Source organism: Nannospalax galili, unplaced genomic scaffold, assembly GCF_000622305.1.
Source record: "Nannospalax galili isolate Female #2095 unplaced genomic scaffold, S.galili_v1.0 scaffold792, whole genome shotgun sequence".
In the NCBI taxonomy this organism is placed as follows: Eukaryota; Metazoa; Chordata; class Mammalia; order Rodentia; family Spalacidae; genus Nannospalax; species Nannospalax galili.
Genome location: NW_008331036.1, coordinates 1,281,399 through 1,287,544, shown reverse-complemented (window position 1 = coordinate 1,287,544; position 6,146 = coordinate 1,281,399).

Sequence of the window (6,146 nt, the reverse complement as noted above, 5' to 3'; positions counted from 1 at the left end):
TACTCTTAGACTTCCAGCCTCCAAAACAATGAGCAAAAAATTTTTCTGTCACATCTGTGGTATTCTATTACAGCAGCAGAAAACAGACCAAGACTAAAAATATTTGAGATTACCTGTGTGTGTGTATGTGTGTGTGTGTGTGTGTGTGTTGCCACTTAAGGGGGTTGCATATGTATGTGCAGGTGAACATGCATGCATGTGTGTATGTGTGTTCACTGAGATCAGAGATCCTACTCTGGTGTTGGTTCCTCAGTCACTGTCCACATTGTTCTTTTAAGGCCTGCAGCGTAACTAAACCAAACTGCAGCAATCCTCTGGCCTCAGCCTCACAAGAAATGGGATTAGAAGTGTGAATCTTCACACCTGACTTTTTAATGTGGGTTCTGGTTATTAAACTCAGGTCCACATGCTTGTGTGACAAACACTTTACTGACTAAGGCACCCTTTCAGGCTTCTTTTGAGAGTGAAATAAATTATTCCCCACTTACCCACTCAACTTATCAATGAAGATATAGTTAATAAGTCGACACATGGAAAACACAACCTATGTCACCCTTCATACTGTTCCAACTGGAATTAAAGAGGTAGTTTCCATCTAGGAGCATGGGGGTTCTGTACACTGAATGCCTTCTTCTGCTGCCTTATTCGCCTTTTCACACACTTGACTGGGCAGCCTCTACCTGAAAAACAAATTTGCCTACAAATAACTGAAGTAGTATGAGGAGTCACTGTTTCTAAAAAGAAACAAAAGGAAATTGCTGGCTTCATTTGCCCAGGTGTTTCAGCCTTACCATTTAGATGAGCCCTCCCCATGACTTGTGAGGTGTGGGAATGGCAGAGGTGGCAAAATCCAGAGGTCCAATAACAGTGGAATCCACTCCAAATCAAAAGAATCACAGGGAAGAGCCTATGTTCTATAGCAAGATAATTATCTCTTCTTTTAATTATGATTTTATGACATTCATATTACCACTCAGTATTAATCTGAAATACGTAACTCCTATCTGAACTTTTAGCTTGATTCATTTCATCATAAGCAAGTGTTAAATGAGTATAGAGACTAGGGAAGCATAGCTCAGTTGACAAAGCACACACACAGATATACATGCACAGAGAGAGAGAGAGAGAGAGAGAGAGAGAGAGAGTCTTATCTTCACTTAACTAGCCATCTTGTTCACTGTTTATTTTTTCAGAGGTGCTGTCGTTCTGACATAATCCTCAACTATTGATTTGGTTCTTTGATAACCCTCTCCTTCTCCTCCCCTTCTTAAATCAATGAGGATGGCAATAAAATACCTATTACATGATGCTTTTTTCTGATACTGGCTACTTAAGCAAACTATAATCTTAAAAGAGTGTTTCCTCTGCATGTATGTATGTGTACCATGTGCATATCTGGTTTCAAAGGAGACCAGAAGAGGGCACCAGATCTTTTGGAACTGGAGTTACAGACAGCTGTGAACCAGCAGGTGGACACTACCAAACCTGGGTCCTCTGTAAGAGCAGTGAGTGCTCTTAACTACTGAGCCATACCTCCAGCCCTACTCCACCCTTTCTCTGGAGACAGAGTCTCATGTAGTCCATGCTAGCCTCAAACTTGTGTCTGAGTATGACCTTGAATTTCTGATCTTTCTGACAGGTGTACACCACTATGTCCAGTTTATGTTGAGTTGGGGATGAACCCAGGCTTCCTGCATGCTAGGCTATGAACTCTGCTACTGAGCTCCATCTGCAGCTTTGAACTGTCATCTGGGTGTTGTCTCCAGATGTTATCTGTCATCTGGATGTTGATAAGACCAATTTGTAACTTACCTGATGTTTACTGATTCCCTGCTGTCAATCACCCATCTTCCATCAAGATATGGCATGAATTCTCAGATTGTTTTCTCCCTCTAGATTCATCATATTTATAATTAAAAAAAGAACCCCATCTTGCAAAAATGACAACTTAAACCCCTTGTTTCTCCATTTTCCCACAGCTTGGCTCTGAGTCTCCTGTCCACCATGCTTTTACAGATTCCTCAATTTATCACACATCCCACTGGTCTTCTAAAAGTTTGTCCTGTTCTTACTTTTTTGAGAACTGTACAATTCTACTGCTAAATACTTTCACTTAATGTAACAACAGAGCCTCCAGGGAAGCATGTAAACTAACTTGACTCTTCATATGCAAATGCTGTGAATAACTGTATGTGTAAAGATAGGCTAATTTATGCTTCATTCACAAACAATCCTCGAATTTCAATGACTTAACAAAGTCTTAACAGTTCTATCATTGTTCAAGAACCCTAGTTCCAGCTCTGCTGGGAGACTCAAATTAGTTTCTTAAATGTAAGCCCCTGTAAAAACAAAACAAACAACGGAACAGTATAGATTTCCAATATAAATGGTATAGAGTGGACATTCTTATTCTAGAAGGGAGGAGTATAGGAATATGAACATAGCAAGAAAAGATCAGCTCAATGCAAGACTGCAACTCTTCAGGCAAACACCACACCCTGTAGATCAATGTCTGAATCTGGGCCTTGTGATGGCATCATCTAGGTACCATTGGGCTGAGTAGTCCTCCACTTCTAGCTCTGCCTCAGTTGTAGCTTCTCCATTAGCTCCAATCAATGCCTGAAGTTTTTCTCAGAAAGTCCCACATTTCTAGCATCTGTGATACCTTGGGGTCTCCAGTAAAAAGTCACTTCCCAAGCTTTAAATTCATCTCATTCAGGAGTTCCATGCAGAGGATCTGATCCTGCTACATCTTGCCTGGCCACAGTGGCTTTCTGGAACCTTGGTGCAAGCTTTCATGACTCACTCATTCTTGCAAACTTTCATGCTTGAAAAACCAATACCTTGAAGATAATGCCAAGATCTGCAGCCAGTTTGAGATATATCCCCCTTGGACCATAGCTGCAGTCAACATTGAGGGTGCATTTGTGGCTGAACCTTGGAAAATACTCTTCTAGACAGTCATTTTCCATAAGGTATCCTGACAGCTTTATCTTATTGGACACTCCTTTCAAATGTACGTTACATTCTAGAGTTCATAGTGTGTGGAGTCTAGTGTCGAGGAACCTTTCCTCTTGTCTTAGTATAAAATTTGAGGTTTTGCCTTACTGGCTCTAATTTCTTTGACAATTACAACCATTTTGTCTGTGCCCACTCTGCTCTCAACAGTAACCATATTCTTTGGTCAAATCACACATTTTCATTTTTCTACTCTACTTACTTCTCTATCTCACTGTAAGTCTGGGTAAATGCAATACAAAATAACCATACTGTATTCTGGATATTGTGCCATTTAAAGTTTCTTCCACTAAATACAGTATATTACTTTTGAATTTAATCTCATTTAAGTTATTAAGACATGGGCAGTTAATAGGACTCCTGATAGAATCCTGTTCGCTTCTGAAACCACATGAGCCAGGTGTAGGCATTTAAATTTCTGTGAACAATTTGGTCATTTGACCTCTCAGCAAAATCAATTACTAAACTCTCCTTAAAGCATTCTAGGGCTTTTGTAGCCTAAAGCTCTAAAATCTTTTAAATTTCTTCTGCAAACCAGTTTCAAAGGCCTAAAGTTCATCTGGTCAGATTTCTCAGAGCAAAATCAATGGCCCTATTTCTTAGTACCAATTTTCTGTATTAGTTATTCTTGTTGTGACCAACTATATGACAAAAGAAACTTAAGTGGGACAGGATTCACTCAACTGATGGTTTGAGGGTATAAGGGTGAGGAAGGTTGGGCCATGGGATCTTCCTGACATCTGGGCAAATTGAGAAGCAGACAAAGGCGAATGCCAGCTCTGATGGCTTTCTTCCTTCTCCCTGTTCATGCAGTTGGGGACCCCAGCCTATGGGATGGTGCCACTTATGTTCAGGGTGGCTCTTCCCTCTTCAGGTAAGCTCTCTGGAAACATGCTCCCAGAGGCACCCAGAGGTATGTCTCCTAGGTAATTCTAGATACAGTCAGGCTGTCGAAGAAAATTAGCCATCATATCCAGAAAAAGAATTTATGATGCTGTATATTATTTTGCTACATTTTCCATATGGTTATGGCAAGAGAAGAGAGAAAAACAAGGTAGAAGGAATGTTTAGTGCTTCTGATGAGACGTGACATGACATGCTCTTTGCAGATGGGCCATAAAGTATGTTGCAGTAAGCAACTTACTTACTGAATATAACCCCATCACAATGAGTTTATATTAGTAATCTCAGACATATATATGTATGGATGGAGAAGTTTTCAGTTCTAGCATAGCAATCCTTCACATACGACTACCACTATCCATAGCAAACAAACAAACAAACAAACAAAAAAACCCAACAACAACAAAAAACTCACAGGGAATAAAAATTATTGCTCATTACTGCCTCTACCAGTTTGTGTCACCCACTGCTAGACCAGATGGATGATCCATGAAAGGCCTTTGTTTATTGATGATGAACTAAGCTAAGCAATAAAGATGTTCTAGAACATATCAGCTATGATAAAGCAAAATGATTTCTAACTTCCAGAGAATGTTGAAAAGTAGGAGATTCAGTGGTTGTATTATCTCAGTCTGCCCAAGCAGCTACAAAAAAAATGGCATAAATGGGCTATTTTATAAACAAGAGAAATATACTTTTGGAGGCAAAGATGTTCAAAATTAAGGTTCAGGGAGAGTGCATGTTTGGTAAGGTCTTTTTTTCTCTTAGACAAACGTCTTTTCACTAGAACCTCAGTTACCTAGACAACTCTTTGGGGGTGTATTTTATAATGGCATTGAGGTAATTTTCAAGGACAGCACCTCCATGATCAAATCACCTCCTACAGACCCCACTGTGTACCACTAGTACGCTCTGGATTAGACTTAACCGTGCTAATCATGGGGAAGCAGGAAGATCCAGACTGTAGCTGTGGCTTTGCTGTATCGTTGTGCCTATCTATGTATAAGTGCCTATGCAGCCTCCATATTGGATAGGAGTCTAAGAAAATGGGCAGTGTGCAAGATAAATTTACCCTGAACCCCACATCCCATCATCAGGGGTACACAAGGCTGTTTTGTGGTAGGGAAGACTGTCTTCATTAGAAAGACTATTTGTGGGTGGGGAAAAAGTATGGCTTTCCTCCCTGTGACTTTTTTTTTTCTATGTACAGAGGTCTCCTTTGTTGCCAGACTCAGAGTCCCTTGCCCACTCAATTCCACACAGCTGAAGTTGGAAGAGCACATTTTACAGATAAGTTTGGACAGGCCAGTTGGCTAGTAGAGCTAAAAATCTTCCTTCTGTGAGTTCAAGGCCGGCCTGGCCTGGTCTACATAGTGAGTTCCAGGACAGCTGGAGTTACAGGGAGACCCTGTCAAAAAGACCCCCACTCTCCTACTCCCCAAAAAAAAAAAAAAAAAAAAAAAAAAAAAAAATCTTCCTTTTCTGTTAATGACTGGACTCAAATTCTTAAAGGACTGTGTCAAGTTTCCATCGTGTATAACAGGGAAGCTCTTTACCCTATGCTTGTTGCAATTTTTCTTTGTTACAAATGTTTATGAAGCCTTGTTTACCTGCTGTAATGCTTATTCCCATTGACTTTATCTTAAGAGGGTATAAGATGCAACTGGCCAATCATTCTGTGGTTTCTGGAGTAGCAGCCTTCCATTGTTTCCATTATTTGTGTACTCTGAGATGGTCAAAAACATTGCACTATTTCTTCTTGGGCTTCAATGGTCTCAGACTTGTTCATCTTCATTTTTATATAAATTATTTCTGCTGGACTGTCTATTCTTCAACATGTTAATGGTTGTGCCACAAAATCTAGAGCCTTATGAACATCTGTAGTTTTTCTTCTCTTTCTAGCAGAGATTAAAGTTTGAGTTAATAGAAACTATAGGAATCTAAAAATTTTTTTTGCTTGTTTGGTGCTAATTTTTTAAAAGATAATAGAAGGTCAGCATTTCTAGAGTCTTAAAACTCTATAATGTCTTGATATTAGAAATATTTCCTGTGTTTGAAATTAGGATGCTTTAAGATATATTCATTTTGTACATGTGTACATGTCTTGTGTACATGTGTATGGGTACATATGAAGGCCAGAGATCAACCTCAAGTGTCCTTCTTCAGGATGCTATCTATGTTTCTTTTTGAGACAGGCTCTCCTACTGACTTGGAGCTTGCCAACT